This window comes from Xyrauchen texanus, chromosome 27 (assembly GCF_025860055.1).
Source record: "Xyrauchen texanus isolate HMW12.3.18 chromosome 27, RBS_HiC_50CHRs, whole genome shotgun sequence".
In the NCBI taxonomy this organism is placed as follows: domain Eukaryota; kingdom Metazoa; phylum Chordata; class Actinopteri; order Cypriniformes; family Catostomidae; genus Xyrauchen; species Xyrauchen texanus.
The window spans coordinates 18,381,542-18,400,533 of record NC_068302.1 but is presented as its reverse complement, the minus strand read 5'-3'; the positions used below and the strand labels follow the sequence as shown (position 1 = coordinate 18,400,533).

The 18,992-nt window shown below is 37.5% G+C and overlaps 1 protein-coding gene across 1 annotated transcript in view; it reads right to left on the bottom strand.

Annotated features, from left to right (window-relative positions):
* Positions 1-18,992, bottom strand: part of ralgps1 (Ral GEF with PH domain and SH3 binding motif 1) — a 178,395-nt gene that overhangs the window by 66,308 nt on the left and 93,095 nt on the right. The window lies entirely within an intron of this gene.

Here is an 18,992-nt window from a genome sequence, read left to right as displayed (position 1 = left end):
AAATTTATAGTCTTTCTCATCCAGTAAAACAGACCAAAACATTGATGATGCATCTTTACATTTACATTTATGCATTTGGCAGATGCTTTTATCCAAAGCGACTTACAGTGCACTTATTACAGGGACAATCCCCCCGGAGCAACCTGGAGTTAAGTGTCTTGGTGATGGTTGTGGGGATCAAACCAGTGACCCTCTGATTAACAGATATGTGCTTTAGCCCACTATGCCACCACCACTCCATCAACAGAACTATCACTATCACCTACTTCGGACTAGTAGCAAAGATTTGTTCATGGATGTTTTGCCCCAACTTTTTGTTTCAACAGGACATGTCAAAACAGGAAAGAAAACTGCACTTGTCAAGTGATTTTAATGGGGTGTTTAAATGTGGTACAGCATAATACTAAGTCAAGGGAAGTGTTGAATTGTCTTGGTGACAGCAGTTTAACTCTTCTTTCAGTAAATACCACAGTTAGGTGGGTTAAACATTTCAAATCAAGTTGAGTCTTCCAAACACTATTAAGGATAAGTATCAGAAAATGCCATAAATCTAAGGTGTTCTTTCGCAGGCACAATCCAGAACCACTGAAGTATTTCTTAAGTTCAGATTCTTTCTCAGGTTTGCAAACATCTGGGAAAAAGAAAATCAGCAAAATTTTTATTAATGGACGAAGCACAGACAAAGTGTGCATGGTTTCAGTCTCAACATTTTCCACAAATGTTAAAGGGAAAGTATTTAATGGCAAGAGTAAAATACCTTCCTCTGAAATAATAATAATAAAAAAATGATTTTATTGGCAATTTTTGAGGATAGGGAAACTATGTAAAGTGCTTTGACAGAGTATCTCATTCAGTTTCTTCTGGCAGAGTTGACAAATGAGGTAAATCTTGCACCTCAAATCTTTCTCAACAGTTAAAAGATACGTCTTTTAACCGCAAGAACAATGTTTAATTCAGCACTGGCACTGAAAGACAATCCCCAGTAATATCCAGCTGATGGAATTTTTCCATACTTTCAGCTGAAGATATCTCCTTGTAAAATGATATCTTTGAGATTGCCTGAGGAAATTCTCAAAGATGATTACTGGAAACATTTGCCTTTGCCTCCTTTGAATCTCTCTCTATTTATTTCTCTTTATCTCAGGATTGGTGTTACCCATTAAAAGACTCACCCTTCTTTTTTTCTTTTTTTTACATTTAACTACAATGGATTTTAATGCAAGGCACCAGTTTAAAGCTTCACCCTAATCCCTTTCCATAGATCCGTTCCTTGTGATGTACTGAAATAAATCTATCTGGAAGCTATATGTCTTGGCCTTTAAATGAAGTATACATGAAAGATCGTGAACTTTAACATTTTAAGGTTGGCGTGATAATAGATTTTCATTTGTAGCAGGAAAACAGCTGATGTAAAGAAGCAACCCTGTACTCTACTTGGTCAGCACCAGAGAGGAAACAATGCAGGAGTTCTTTGTTTTGTTTTTTACACTGTTTCCAACCTATTATTTCAGTAAACCAAACAATAGGATAACCAACATCTAATAGAAATTACATTACATAAATAGCAGTTCTGGTCTTCTAAGCTGATTGGATATGCTGCATTCCAAGGGTGCTGATATTTAGTATAAGCTCACTGGGACTCTTCATTGGTTGTATCACTCCACTTGTCTGTGTTAGCAGCATTTTAGACGGTCTGTCAGTCTGTGCTTTTCTCAGTGGCAGTTGATCCTTGTGGAACTTTGGCTTTGTTTGGAACTATTTTTGAAAACAAAGCTAAAAGAAAAGCTAAAATAACAGAGCTGGCTATATTGTGATTAAAATATAAGTTACTCCAAATTATCTTCTTGTTTATATCAGCACGGCTTGGCTAATTTTCAATTTAAAATGTGGAATGTTCTTAAGGTGCGTACACACTGCCAGCGACTTTGTCGCTGCAGGTCGCCAGTGGCTGGCGGTGAAGTCGCTAGTGGGTGTAACATTTATAAATGACATTCACGGATGTCATTCCATTGCTGTTGGCAGCGAATCGCTTTTCTTACCACTAAAAACAAACATTTTGGAGGGAAAAGACTAAATATAAATGGAATCAGTACATAAAATGCTTTATATCAAAGATGAATGAGAAACCAGGCGTGCTGTTTGCCAGAGCGGCTGTTTATCTCTGGCGAAAATGCAAATGCCGGTCTGTCTGGGTCCATAAAATCCCCGCGATCTCAGATACACCTTTCCACGCAGTATTTTTCTTAAAAATGTCCTTGTACGTGGGAAGGGACATATCATAGAGCACTGGAAAATTTCTAACAGCAAGAATTAGCCTTTCATCCATCTTTCCGTTACTGCAGGAGCTGAGAGAGAGAGAGAGAGAGAAGGATCACGTGAGCTCTCCCGTCGTCTCTCCTATTGGCTGTCGCTTCCGTTAGTCGCTCCAAAGTTGAACTTTTCTCAACTTTGTCGCGTCGCTGGACACGCCCACATCTAGCGCCAGCAGTCGCGACAGCTCGTGTCACCGGAAGTCGCTGTGCTCGCACTGAAAATGAATGGTATTGAGTCGATGTCGCTGGCAGTGTGTACACACCTTTACTGCCTTCATTAGAGATTTGCATTACACAATTTCAGAATAAAATCAAGGTTCTGGTATTCTTCTCAACTGTAAAAGAAAGCCTGAATGTGATGACAATTTATAATACTATTCACTTGGCTAAGATCCTGACTCCCCAAAGGCAATCACAAAGACATTTATGAGGTAGGCGGTTTTACAGCCGTACAGAGTCGAGGACTACCAAACTGTGGAAACTGTAAGTAGGATAGATTAACATTCATATCACTCATATTTTTTTTTACCAAGTGCTTGAGCAATTTTTGTGGAGAGGAATCTGTGGGGTAGCCAGTTAAAATAACTGTAAATTGAACTAGGGACATGTGGCTTGGGAAAAAATTAAAATATTAGGCACAGCAGGAAAATAAAACTTAGGATAGAAGGACAACTAAAACATACTTCAGAGAGGAAATTAATGATGGTGAAAGAGAGGCTTTGTATGGGAGGACTGGAACATGCAAATCCATTTAAGTTCCCCTGTTTAAAAGTATTAAAAACCTGCTACTGCAAGAGATAAGAATTTGTATGTTTATTTCTACTATTAATAGCCTTAGCAGCGGTAATTTTAAGGGGATGAATTTAGAAATACAACTACTTAGAGGGTGTTTTAGCATGCTGTGACTGCTAGCACACTAAAATCCTTTCTAAGAACTTGCCTCTCCATGTTCATCCCCTTTAAAGCACCACCATCTTTGCATCAAAGCATTTTTTTACCAAGTCCACCACCTCATATACATTTCAATTGTTGAAATTACTGTTCTGATTTATATAGTTGCACTATTTACACATACATATAGACACATTTTGCCGTTTTAATTGTATTTTTTATTTTTATTTTGGCCAATTGACCATTGCGTTTTTGAGATGCAAAGTAAAATTAATGACCAGTGGTGTGTGGTGGACTTTTGAAATGGGAAGGCAAGAGTTAAATGTTCAGTTTTTTGTTTTGTTTTTGTAAATTCATATTTACAAATCTGAAATCTGATATTTCACATCATATGATATAACAAGTAGGCCTATATAAAAATGCATGATATAAAAAAAAGTCATACTTGCACATTATGCAACAACATACAGTGCATTAAGACCCCTTAATTTTTTCAAATTTTGTTATGTTGCAGCTTTATGCTAAAATGCTTTAAATGTTTTTTTTGCACAACAGTCTTCATACCCCCATAATGACAAAGCAAAAACAAGATTTTTGATAACTTTGCAAATTTATTAAAAAGAAAAAACTGAAATATCACATTGACATAAGTATTCAGACCCTTAACCATGTACTTAGTTGAAGCACCTCATTGAGGCAGCGATTACAGCCTCAAGTCTTTTTGTGTATGATGTGACAAGCTGTGCACACCTGGATTTGGGGATTTTATGCCATTCTTCTCTGCAGATCCTCTTAAGCTCTGTCAGGTTGGATGGGGACTGTCAATGGACAGCCATTTTCAGGTATCTCCAAAGTAGAAGTCGACCAATATAGGATTTTGCCGATACTGATAACTAAGTTGGGAAGACAAGACGATAACCAATTAATCGACCGAAAATTGATACTGAAGTGAAAAATAACATTTAAAGTAGGGATGTACCAATACCACTTTTTCTCTTCTGATTCTGATACCAGAAATCTCAGAATTGGCCAATACCGATCGCGATCCAATACCAGCGTTGTTGTTGTTGTTTTTTTTTGCATAATCAGTTTAGAATATCTTTACATTATAGTGTGTAACTAATTGGAAGCATTCTTTAATAAGTAAAGAAACACAAACCTCTAACTAAATGTATAGCTTATTAAGAAACACTTTATTATTAACTAGTATACTGGATAATGTAGTAGAAAATTAACAGTAATTCCAGACTTCAGTAGAAAAGAAACCAGTGTTTTATTTTTTCCAAAGATTTTGGACTTCAAATGATTCAGATCTCTTTTTTGTTCAGTTTAGTTCTAAGATATGAGCTCACTTTTCATTCACACAGTTATTGTTTGGAACCGGTTTAATTTAAATATTGTTATAAATTGTAAACAAATACTAATGATGACAATAATAATAATAATAATAATAATAATAATAATATATGTATTTTTTACACTATTTTTTACTTCACTTCTGGTGAGGGGTATTTAATGTGAAACTAGGGCAAACTAATTAATTGCAATGTCTTATGTTTTTTTAACACTTCTATAAGATTCAGTGATATTTTGCGTTACGTTCATTTAAATTCTCCGAGAAATTTGACTCACACACACACACACAAAACGATCACTTGATGATTATCTAATCAAAATGACAAAAATACGCATTAATGTGAGGATAAAACATTTATTAAAATCAGATGCATTTCTGATATGTTTATACGTTTCTCTTGACTGTATGAAGATATTTTTCTCAAATCTCTGACTACCTTTATATATAAAGGGCTAGCAGTCTAAAGCATAAACGTGACTGATATAAACTAATGCAAATAGATGGTAATAACTTTTTTTAAACATTTGAATAGGACTTGCATGATTTTTGTAACATTGTTCTAACCGCTTGAGGTTAGTTTTAAAGTTAGCGTCCTCTTGGCCTGGTCTGCAAACATACTGCTGTTCTTTACTAATGCAGCACCTATTCAAGAAATTAATTACTTTATAATGATATGACAGCATGTACTGTATACATACCTTTTAGTTGTTGGTGTTTTATATCTGCATTGTTCAGCTCTGTGCAGTGTTGCACTTCATTCAATGTGCAGTCTCACGTGTCAAAACATCCACCACGCGGCATCGATGATTGCCTCTAGAGGCCGCTCTCATACTGTATAATGACAGTGTGCCCTTCCCAGCCGCACCAGCACCGGACACAATGGGCCACAATGGGGGAAAATGATTTGTGTGGATTTTTGCTGATAAACGATAGTTCCGGAAATCGTTAGCGGTGACGATTAATTGGCAAAACCGATATATCGGTCGACCTCTACTCCAGGGTTGTTCGATTAGATTCAAGTCCGGGCTCTAGCTGGGCCCCTCAAGGACATTCACAGCGTTGTCCCTAATCCACTCATGCGTTGTCTTGCCTGTGTGCTTAGGGTCATTGTCCTGTTGGAAGGTGAATCTTCAGGCCATTCTGAGGTCCTGAGTGCTCTGGACCAGGTTTTCATTAAGGATATTTCTGTATTTTTCTACATTCCACTTTCCTTCAACCCTGACCAGTCCCCCAGTCCCTACCACTGAAAAGCACCCCCACAGCATGATGCTACCACCCCCATGCTTTACCATTGGGATGGCATTGTGCAGGTGATGAGCAGTGCCTGGTTTACTCCAGACATGTTGCTTGGAATTGAGGCCAAACAGTTCAATCTTCATTTCATCAGACCAGAGAATCTTGTTTCCCACAGTCTGAGAGTCTTTTATGTGCTTTTTTATTTCAAATTCCAAGCAGGCTTTTTATGTGTCTTCCACTGAGGAGAGGCTTCCTCCTGTCCACTCTGCCATAAAGCCCAGATCGGTGGAGTGTTGCAGTGATGGTTGTCCTTCTACAAGTTTCTCCCATCTCTACACATGATCTCTGGAGCTCAACCAGAGTGACCATTGGGTTCACCTTTTTTACCAAGGCCCTTCTCCCCTGATTGCTCAGTTGTGCTGGGTGGCCAGCTAGGGAAGAGTGCTGGTTGTTCCAAACTTCTTCCATTTAAGAATTATGGAGGCCACTGTGCTCTTGGGAACCTTCAATGCAACCAAAACACAATCCTGTCTTTGAGCTCTATACCCAGTTCCTTTGACCTCATGGGTTGGTTTTTGCCCTGATATATATTTTCAGCTGTGAGACCTTATATAGACAGGAGTGTGCCTTTCAAAATCAGATCCAAATTAATTTAATTTGACACAGATGGACTCCAGTCAAAGTGTAGAAACACAAAGATGATGCAGATAAATTAAACCTATCCTCCACCAAATTTCACAGAAGTCTCTCTGTTGTGCGCACTGTGTCCATATCCCCAACCGGCAGTCCACTGAGTCCTATGTCTTTGGTTTCTATCAGATAAATTTCAGTTTAGATCATTTCGCGTGCCCGCTGTTTTATACCAGAATCAAAGTAATGATCTTTGAAAAGAAAAGTAGCGATGCAGTACAAGGGTTTGGATTCCGTCTGATTACATCGCCTGCTGACAACCTCCAAGAGTGTGTGTTTCGCCATTTTTACTCCATGGTCTGTTTCAACCTCTTTGCTTAGCAGACGCTTTAGTGCCTAAGGGGATGACTTCAGCAACAGATGCATTGAATGAGCTTATCTCCTTTGTTAACTGCTCAAAGGCGGCAAGAATGGAAATGACATAGTCAATGAACGCCCACTGGTGGGCACTGTACTGTGCGGGAAGATCATAATAAGCTACATATGCAACCAGGACTGTCTTTTGCTCAAATAACCTTTCCAGCATATAATATGTACTATTCCATCTCGTTGTGACATCTTTATGATGCCTTTTTGTTGGCCATCTAAACTGTTTTTGTAAATTTGCTAAGCGTGAGTATGCAAAAGGAGAATTATTTAAGCGGCCTACAACCTTTCTCCCTTTAGCTATCACATCTGCTATACTGCACTGACTCAGCACTCCCTGTTTGAAAGCTAACTAAAGAGTATATGCCATGCAGGGCAGGCATTTTAGATCGAGGTCCTCCATAGCTTTCGCCATGTTCCTTGCAGTGTCCCTGATTATGAAGTGCATTTTTTATTAATCAATTTGCCAAGTTTGTAGCATACTGCAAAATGCCTCTGATATGGCTGCTGCTGAGTGTGACCAAACTCATGTGTGTGAAGCAGAACCGTCTACAATTTTAAATTGTTGTCTAGCCATTGTGCTGTAAGACTTAGCATACTACGTCTGAGCTCCAAATGTCAGTAGTAAAACTAAAGGCTGGTATGTCTGCAGTCAGAATCTCCTGGATGTGATTCGCAACAATGGCGTACATTTCTGGCAGACACACATCTGAGAAATAACGACTACTCGGAATTGTATTACAGGGCTCAATGTGTTCGATCAACTTGCAAAATCCTATGTTTTTGACTACTGAAAAGGGCTGATCATACAAAGTAATAAACTCCATGATATTCTTAGTGATGCATTTTGCTTTAGCATTGTCATTGGAAATTGTTTTTACCCTTTTCAAAAACATCAGCTATGGATGGAGTCAGTGTGCTGGGGCCGGGGAGATTTTTATTTGCCATTGTTGTTTTGGTGAACTCTGTATGTTGTTCTGGGTGTCATGTTATCAGGTGATAAATCAAACTGGTCATATAAAAGTTCTTTGGCAACGAGCCATCTCATGATATTTCAGCTTTAAATAAGAGGTGATGCACCAATTAATCTATTTTATGTCCAGTATGGAAATTGTAATTCCTTAAAAATTAAAACTGAATGAGCAATTTGTGAGTTCTAAAAAATATTGTAGTCATCCTAAATGAGAGAATGTTACTCGCTGGTTGCAGCTGTTTTCTTATGTGTACACAAACATCATCATCATACAAACACTAGCACCCGCACAAACAAACCCACTTTTCTATACACTCAATGCCAGATGGCCAGGTGCGGAATCAATTGCCGGATCTCATTTTTCACAAATGCTCAGGGCCCCCATGAGAGCATGGAAAATGACTTGGAGTAGGGCTACTGTTACAAGTGTGAACATGCTGGTGTCAATGAGAGACTATAGTCAGCTATTACTCAAAGATGAGTCAGACAGCTCTGAATCAGCTCAGAATGAAGCCAGAACTTCATTCAGTACTATTAAAAGCCATGGAGACACTAAACTGTGTGTTCAAGGGGTCCAAACTTCCATCCAAAATAAACTGTAACAATCAATTTTTCAGCTGCATGGTAGGTTACCCATAAAGGGATGGTTCACCTCACAATTCATATTCTGCCATGATTTAGTTTCCTATATTCCATTCCAAAATCTGTATGACTTTCTTATGATGCTTTCATCCAAAGCGACTTACAGTGCACTTATTACAGGGACAATCCCCCCGGAGCAACCTGGATTTAAGTGCCTTGCTCAAGGACACAGTGGTGGTGGCCATGGTGATCGAACCAGTGACCTTCTAATTAACAGTTATGTGCTTTAGCCCACTATGCCACCACCACCAGAGACTATTTATTCACCATTTAGAAACTGGAATGCCCAACAGAGAACATAGAAAAGTAGACAAATTTAGAAAAGGAAGTGCCAACTTGTAAAAGACCTTTTAGATACAGACATCATCACCTGTCAATCAACTTGAGAGAACGCACATGCAAATTAGCGATACAAGAAATAGCATTTTTCTGCATAATCAGAGTAAAAAAAAAAATCAGAATTGGTGATTCCACTGTTGTCAGATTTTACTGCTGATTTGAAATATTTTCTTTGATCATAATCTTGACCAACCTTTTTGGAGATTTTGGTCTTTCCCCATTTAAGTAGATAGGAGCTGCTCTTGTATGCCACTTGATTACATAGAAAAACAGCCCAGCCTGCCCAACAGGATTCCAAAAATGGCTGATGAGTGGACTGACTTGCTTAAATGACTTTGAAGGCCTATAAAAGTTAAGTATTATTAGTTATGTTTAAAAATGTTACCATGTTTAAATCCTTTCAATTTAGCAGATTTTCTCCAAAACAAATGTGCAGAAAATGCGAATGTGTCAGATTCAGTTTCATACAATTAGGACAGAATACCATCTGGGCCTATAGAGGACCCATTGAGGGCTAAAATACATTTGGCAATAAATATGTATTTTTCTGTAATGATTAAACACAACAAGTTAAACAACATTTGTGGTAAATTACTTGCTGTTGCTGTGAGCCGTTAACAAAACAAACCTCTTTTCACCCAGTGGAGTTGTCAGTTATTTCAGAGTAGAAATGATGAGAAATCTGAGGTATTTGGGGTGAAGGGGTCACCAGAGGTCAACGCAGGCACATTCATCATCAATGGAGACAGGAGAACACTTCAGCCTTGTTCTGACAAATGTTTACCCAGCTGAATCTGTGTGGTGGCCCTGCTTAACAGACTGACCTGGTTTGTGTGTTTCTTGCCACATTTGCATGCTTAATGTGAATGCAGAAAAGCACAAACTGAAAGTCAATGGTTTTAATGAAATCGTTCCCCTTGAACAAAGATGAATGACATTATCAACCTCCAGTTGACAAGACTTCAGTGGAATTAATGTAGGTCTTACAGATTTAGTACATGAAAGTTACTCGTACATACATATCCCCCATGTTTATTAATCCTGGCAGATTGAATGATTTTGGTCCACCTCTACTATAATTAGACTTTCACCCGGCAAGCCCTTTCTATCTTCATTGAAACGCCTAAACACAGGAACAAAATATCTGTGTCAGGTTTGTCATTAAACACTGAATAATCACTGCCACACAATAATTTACAAGCCAAAAAAAACTTCTGTAACAATAACAGTATGAACTGTTGCTCTGAAGAACTGTCCATGACCTCAGATGCTCACTTTTTCCGTGCCTGGAAAACTTGAGTGCACAAAACTTCAAGCATGATCATACAATCACAGATCAGAGTTTAAAGAGACAGATACTATTGAAATCTGAGGTTCAGTTCAGGGTTTAAATATTGTTGTCCAACACTTTGCATTTTACTTATTTTTTCATGAACATTTTAACTATTTTTAAACTCTATGATGAATGACATTTCACCTACAAAATATAGTTAGTTAAAATAATGAACTGTTCAAACAACATGTTCTGCAGCATACTAATCAATCAATTTAACAATTATGGGATCACAGAGTAAAATAAAACGTGGTTAATATACTGTATCGTTAGATTGGAATACTAACAACCAATTAAAAGTGCACGTTTTTCACAAAAAGTACAGTATATACTAAAGTTGGAGGGTCGCACAACTAAAATGCCATTTGAGTCTTAACAACAGCTGTGCAGTTATAAACTGTACTATGGTACGAGAGCTACTAAAGTCTAGTGCACACTACATGACTCAAGCTCATCAAGAGGAGAGTGTGACGGGCGGAGGGCGGGGGTGGGTCGTGATTCCGCACACCTGGCCCCTAATCAGGCTAATCAAGCCTCAGAGAGGGATAAAGGTCGACTGGAAGCTGCAGTGTGGAATCATGTCCCATCCCCATCCTCTGCCCAGTCACAGAGAGCATGGTATTGGGAAGCAGGAGACAAAAAGTTATTAGAAAAAAATAAATAAATACCCACATCTCCCTATCCGATGTCTTTATGACTTTCAGCTGTTTTTCCTTAGCAAAAAGCACAAAAATTGGAGCGAGCCATTCTTGCATGTCTGTTGATGTTATCACGAATTAATAATTTTTTAAAATTTTATGGTGTATTTTGGCTGATCTGTTTGAAACGGGACGGCGCAAAAGAGATCTGTAAGGGGCTCAAACTGTTTTGAGATTTCCTCCCTTTAAACCCATTAAGTAGTTGGGCTCGTAGTGCCACAGCAGTGGAGTGCATCTAATAAAACAAGAGTTTAAACTTTTACAGTTACGTGCGTATTTAAAGGGAAATAACTGATAGGAAACTTTTGTGTTGAACGCATGCATGAATGCAGTCTTCAGTGTGCTGATATAAACATGCAGGTACACAGATATGAGAAGCACACACATTATGCAAGTATTATTAAGAGAAACTCTGTGCCGGTTTTAACACTTTTTTTCTTTTATTTTTAGCGCTTTATTACTATTCAGTAAAACACAGATGTAATGATTGATGTACAGTATGTCCTCATGAATTCATAGAGTTTCCCCATGAAATACAATCACAAGTGGTCAAAAGAGATGACCAGATGTTACAGGTAGAGTCTTGCTTGTACACATGTGATCTGTTAACTCAAAACACATCTTAGTACCAGGTGTACACATGGCCTCAGTCCAATGGTTGTGTAGTCTGTAATTAGTCATGTAGTGTGACCGAAATCAAGACTGTGAGTCGAAGGGCAATGACTGCAAGTCGTGTATTGTACTATGAGGCAGAATCTGTGACCACAATGAAAATCTTTTTTTTATATATACATTTTTAGAATTCTGAAATATTTGAAACAAAGAAAAGATTATGTAAAATGAAAACACTCTCTCTCTCTCTCTCTCTCTCTCTCTCTCTCTCTCTCTATATATATATATAGATAGATCTCTCTCTATATATATAGAGAGAGAGAGAGAGAGAGATACATAGTATATATACATCCTTTTTTCCCCAAGGCTTTTGCCTGTTGTGCTTGCATTACAAGATAGATGACATCACACTCCTTTTTGTTTGTACATGTTAGGGTATACTGCAACAGTTATAAAAGACTGAAGGCCACAATCTGCAACAAATGCTCAAGATAAACTATAATCATTCCGGTTCCCATTGAACTGCTTGTCTACCCTCTGATTATCTGAAGTTAGCACTCTCTGTGCTCCCAGACTCAGCAGAAAAGGCAGATATCTGTAACTGTTCTCTTTGAGCAGTTAAGTGGCTCAAGGCCTATAACTGAACAGAATCCATGCATGCACACATGTATGAAATTAACAAAATACAGACAGCAATTACAGGGATGGAAAGAAAAGCTAAGAACAGGATAATGACTGTTATGTAAAACATTTCTGATTTGAAGTAACATTCATGTTTTTTTCTATGGTGATAATGCATTGTTTGTCTCTTGCTTTCCTCATGTATTTAGTAAGTTTAGAAATTTGTGGTCTGGTTGGCAGGTATCCCTGCTGAAAAAAATGGTTTGGTGGTCTTAGCTGGTCTGAGGACCAGATGAAGACCAGTTAGACCAGCTTAAATCATCTAAGACTATTAAACCAACTAAGGCTGGTTTTAAGCTTTTTTGTAACTTACCCTTTCAAATAACGTTTGTTAGTTGTATGCCCAACTGTGCCTCACAAAGCAATTTTATTTTAAATTCTGAACTTTAAAGGCATGTCTTGAGGAATAAACATTAACTTGATATTTTGACAAATAAGAGGTCATTCTATTATAAAAACATACTGTAAATTACAGAACTCAAAACGTAATGCCCAGTGCAATATACAGGTGAAACTCGAAAAATTAGAATATCGTGCAAAATTTCATTAATTTCAGTAATTCAACTTAAAAGGTGAAACTAATATATTATATAGACTCATTACAAGCAAAGTAAGAAATTTCAAGCCTTTATTTGATAAAATTTTGATGATTATGGCTTACAGCTTATGAAAACCCCAAATTCAGAATCTCAGTAAATTAGAATATTGTGAAAAGGTTCAGTATTGTAGGCTCAAAGTGTCACACTCTAATCAGCTAAACACCTGCAAAGGGTTCCTGAGCCTTTAAATGGTCTCTCAGTCTGGTTCAGTTGAATTCACAATCATGGGGAAGACTGCTGACCTGACAGTTGTGCAGAAAACCATCATTGACACCCTCCACAAGGAGGGAAAGCCTCAAAAGGTAAATTGCAAAAGAAGTTGGATGTTCTCAAAGTGCTGTATCAAAGCACATTAATAGAAAGTTAAGTGGAAGGGAAAAGTGTGGAAGAAAAAGGTGCACAAGCAGCAGAGATGACCTTAGCCTGGAGAGGATTGTCAGGAAAAGGCCATTCAAATGTGTGGGGGAGCTTCACAAGGAGTGGACTGAGGCTGGAGTTACTGCATCAAGAGCCACCACACACAGATGGGTCCTGGACATGGGCTTCAAATGTCAAACGTCTTACCTGGGCTAAAGAAAAAAGAACTGGTCTGTTGCTCAGTGGTCCAAAGTCCTCTTTTCTGATGAGAGCAAATTTTGCATCTCATTTGGAAACCAAGGTCCCAGAGTCTGGAGGAAGAATGGAGAGGCACACAATCCAAGATGCTTGAAGTCCAGTGTGAAGTTTCCACAGTCTGTGTTGGTTTGGGGAGCCATGTCATTGGCTGGTGTTGGTCCACTGTGCTTTATTAAGTCCAGAGTCAACGCAACCGTCTACTGGGACATTTTAGAGCACTTCATGCTTCCTTCAGCAGACAAGCTTTATGGAGATGCTGACTTCATTTTCCAGCAGGACTTGGCACCTGCCCACACTGCCAAAAGTACCAAAACCTGGTTCAATGACCATGGTATTACTGTGCTTGATTGGCCAGCAAACTCGCCTGACCTGAACCCCATAGAGAATCTATGGGGCATTGCCAAGAGAAAGATGAGAGACATGAGACCAAACAAAGCAGAAGAGCTGAAGGCCGCTATTGAAGCATCTTGGTCTTCCATAACACCTCAGCAGTGCCACAGGCTGATAGCATCCATGCCACGCCGCATTGAGGCAGTACTTAATGCAAAAGGGGCCCAAACCAAGTACTGAGTACATATGCATGATTATACTTTTCAGAGGGCCGACATTTCTGTATTTAAAATCCTTTTTTTTTTATTGATTTCATGTAATATTCTAATTTTCTGAGATTCTGAATTTGGGGTTTTCATAAGCTGTAAGCCATAATCATCCAAATTATATCAAATAAAGGCTTGAAATATCTTACTTTGCTTGTAATGAATCTATATAATATATTAGTTTCACCTTTTAAGTTGAATTACTGAAATTAATGAACTTTTGCACGATATTCTAATTTTTCGAGTTTCACCTGTAAGCATTTATTGAAACTAAGCAGCAAGAATGCCTTGTTTTCTACTTTCGTGACTTCCCTGTGTCACTGGGGGCTCAATAATTCATGACCGGCTCTGCAATAACAACATCAATGCCTACTTTAAATCATCGCACCCTTGGCCCCACCTGAGGACGTAGATTCCAGGGGGGATGGGGTATATTTATTTTTATACTTATACCATGATCAATGGAAACATTTAAATGCTTCACACTGCAACCCCCTAATATTCAAGCCAAATCTATGCCCTTGGCCCTGCCCACTGGTGCTCAGTTCATAAACAGAGAGAGAGCAGGACAGACAGACCTTGTGTGGCCTACTAACTATTCCTGAACACCAAAGGGAACTTTTTATTTTATTTTATGTATATAAACATTCACTACGCATATGTCTTTGACAGTTGTCATGTATCTCAAACCACTTTTAAAAGACGCAATGTCAAGTTACAACTCTGAAAAGAAGACCTTATTCTGTTTCATTCAGCTGCTCTGCATCTTGCTGTTTTTGCGCCCATCTGCACTATTTTTAATTGTTGGTGCAAAAGACAGCAGTAATATCACGTCTCATCTTGAGTTCCCAACAATGTCTCAAACAATGCTCATATTTGCTGAGACACCAAATTATCAGACAAAGTTGATACTTAAATAAAACATAACTGAAAACTCAATTACTATACGTATCCTGAGCTTTGAAAGAGCAATCTCTGAGCAATCTCTTTGGGGTCTAAATAATAATTAATAATTAAATAGTTTACCTGCAAATGCTATGTCATATGCTAATGGCGGCAAATGCCCCATCTAACAACAATTGATGGATTAAACACATCTGGTAAGGAAATGATGAAGGACATCATGGGATAATTCGTAGTGGGTAGACTTTGGGTAGAATTAGTCTAAAAATCAGTGAAAGATAACAGCCTTGTTTTCACCTGTGTTTGTCACATAATTGTTTTTGCCGTTTTTGAAAAGCATTGGTTGGTCACTATTATTAATATAGAGGGAATTTGTCACACCTGTTTTGATTTGTGTGCATGGATTACATTTTTTTGGGACAAAACCGATCCCCATCTGACACGTGTTGTTTATTTCACCAGTGTAAGTATTTCTTAATCAGTTTAGAATATCTATACCTCACTGTGTGGAACTATATATATGTATATATAAAATAATATATATATATATATATATATATATATATATATATATATATATATATATATATATATATATATATAATAACATTAATAATAATAAATATTATAATTGTATTATACAAAGTAATGCATTTCAGTCATATTTCTTGAAAGCAAAGTGATTTTTTTATTTTATTTATGAAATGACATGCAATGCCTTTGTCAGATATCACTGAAATAGGTGCCATGAAATATCACACCCGTCTCGTTAACAGCGCTAGGCAGTCTGCGGGCTTATCGGATCGTTTGTTCAGCCAAGCATAAGACTTTTTGCCTGTCAATCATTGTGCACTTTGCCGTGTTCACAGGGCAGCCCATAAATGCTCGTAAAAGGGCCGGTAAGGTGTCCTGCTTAAGTGAAACTTTCATGTTCGGACGGCAAAACTCTACCCCCTCCATCAGCTCCAAACAGTCTCTAGTGTGTTTGTGAGTGTTTGCATGTCTTTAGAGTGAAGTGTTTTGTAAAGAGAGGACTTGGCTAGTCAAAGACTGCATAGTCTGGTGGAAGTTCCAGGAAGGCTAAAACTGCTTACAGCACTTTTAACCTAAACCCTGAGGCTTTTATTATGATGAACACTCCAAAAAGACAGTAGCCTTAGAGTGTCTGGGCTAGTTAACAGTGGTTTAATATACTTTTAATTTTAAATCTGGTGAATTGCTTCTCCAGTTCCGATCTCAATGCATGTTATAAGCAAACCAAAATATCAAGCATCTATATCTGAGATGTAGTCTGTGTGGAGCACCCACATATTGCGTGCCACTCTGAAAGCTGAAAACAGCAGCTTGTTATCAGCCAGCACGTGCTATGTGAGAGTGTGTGACACAAAAGAGCACCATTCATTTACTAAAGTGCACTGCACTTGCAGCCTATTTATTATATGCAGCCTTTAGAGATTCACAAAGCTATAATATGTATAAGAGGCTTTAAATATAATGCATGAGTCATATGGAGTATTTTAATGGTGCATTTATGGTTCTTTATGCCATTTTTGGAGCTTCAGGATAACAATCAATTATTGTTGGACTAATATCGATTTGGTTAAGAATGTCAGTATTGGAGCTGATACTGATCCAGTGATTGAATAGTTGCATTCTATTTTTGATTAGCAATGGAAAGTTCCGCAACCCACGGTTACAGATGAAATCCAAGCACAAAGAATACGACAGAGTTAACTCAGACTATGACAGATTAGAGAGTTCTATTAACAAACCACAATACTGACTGGCATTGTGAATGAGACAAAACATATGCAAAATTACCAACACATGGCGCAATCTGTCCCACCACTAGCATGTGGAAATGTCTGTGGTGTGACACCACTAAATGTGTCTCTGATATAAACAAATGTTGCCATAGTAACTGTGCTCTCATTACCCCATACTGAATCGTACAACACTGAATTTTTAAACATCTAAATGAAATTGTCAAAAAAACCTGACACTCATTATATTCCTGTCTTTTGAACAAAGGTGTAGTAGGTACAGTCTGGATGGATGGATGGATGGATGGATGGATGGATGGATGGATGGATGGATGAATGGATGGATGGATGGATGGATGGATGGACCAAGCACCAACAAAAAGTTTTCAGATGAAGTAGAGATAGATCAATTCCAAGTGTTATGTTATGTGTTCATTCAAAGTGGTATGTTATGGGTTATTTTTTTTCTCCTTCTCCTTTTACACATTTTAAAGTATTAACTTGTTGATAAAAGCTCTTTAGCTACTTAAAATACACTTTCACATCCACCATAAAGAGGCCTGAAATCTGGTTCCAGTATTTGATAAACCTGATAAAAAAAAGAAAATTGTGCCGTCTATCGATCAAAATGTTTAATCACAATTAATTACATTTTTTTTGTAGTTAATTGCGGTTAATCACAGATTTTATAAGTGCTGAAATATCTAATCAATATTTATATTTATTTTACTGTCACAGTGCATTTATTTCCAACTTAAGAAAGAAAATAAAACAATATGTAACAATACAATGCTTTATTAACATTTTCCAAACAAAGCCTTCCACAGTATAAATATAGAAATGCACTAAAATAGCACAAATTCAAGTAACATTAAACGTTCCCAAAGTCTAAGTCGGAGGTCGACTAATTGAAAGAACTAGTCTCCCCATAGGTTGCCCATTCATTGCAATGGGCACTAAATCTCTTAAACTGTCATCCTCCACAATATTAATCTGCCTGTAGACTGTGGCTGTCTGCTGTGTTACAGCAATGGTGAAGCCGCATTCATGATTGAATGCGCATCCATACCAGCATCAAGCTCCGTTTTGATCACAAGTCCCATCTGAACTTGAGTGTTAAGAGCTCCTTTCTCCATCATGTTATCACTGACACGGAGGCACTGTTGTGTGTTGTGTGAAGTGTGCACCTCTCTAAAAAGTTCTGCTCTCAGCTCTTCTTCCTGAAGAAGTAAAAACCAAGTGAGCTTTGACCTAAACAAAGAGCATAGTTTCTGTTCAACATCTGCTCTGAGAACACCTTGTGAGGCATTCTTATGGAGTGTGAACGTTCCATGGGACACATCCCACATCAAACAGCTTGTAAATACCCACAAACTGATTTCCTGTAAGGGGAAATAAAGGGTTTTAACCTAATCACCATAATATGCTGGATGTTTCATTACGTTATACAGTATATGGATTATGGGGAAATGCAGAGCAGCTGAATGGACTGAAAATGAGCACTGTTTAGACTATTTTGATAATATCAGCCTTGATTTCTTTCTTTCTTATTTTTCTTTAAAGCCAACTTTCTTCAAAGCATCTGGTAAGTTGATCAGTGTAATTGCATTATTTTGAGGGCTTAAAAATATACCATTGCTTATGAGAAATAAACAACTTGGGTCTAATTCCAAGCAAGAGGGAAGCAAAACTAACAGCAATATAAACTACCAGGGTCCACCAGGCAAATCCTAAACTCAAGTAATAGAAACATTAAGCTAACATTAAGCATACATACTCAAAATTAGAACCTGTTGACCCTGAAAATTAAGCAGAATGTTCCCAATAAAACAAACTGAATCCAGACCTACACTGCAAAAACAAAAAGAAAGTGTGTTAATGCTACAAAAAAAAAAAACTGTTGTCAGTTGTCATCCTGAAAGAAAATGCAGCTTTATAATACATTTCAAGCAATAAAAGAGATGCACTGTTATTATTACTTAAAAACCAACCACTCATATAAAAAAATGTATTACCTAATTTTAAAACAAAACAAAGCAAAAGCAAAAAACAAAACCTAATCAAGCCTTAACAAACAAAACCATCATCAAACCTAATCAAACAAAACATAATCAAACCTAATCAAACAAAACATAATCAAACCTAAACAAACAAAACATAATCAAACCCGATCAAACAAAACATAATCAAACCTAATCAAACAAAACATAATCAAACCTAAACAAACAAAACATAATCAAACCTAATCAAACAAAACATAATCAAACCTAAACAAACAAAACATAATCAATCCTAAACAAACAAAACATAATCAAACCTATTCAAACAAAACATAATCAAACCTAAACAAACAAAACATAATCAAACCTAAACAAACAAAACATAA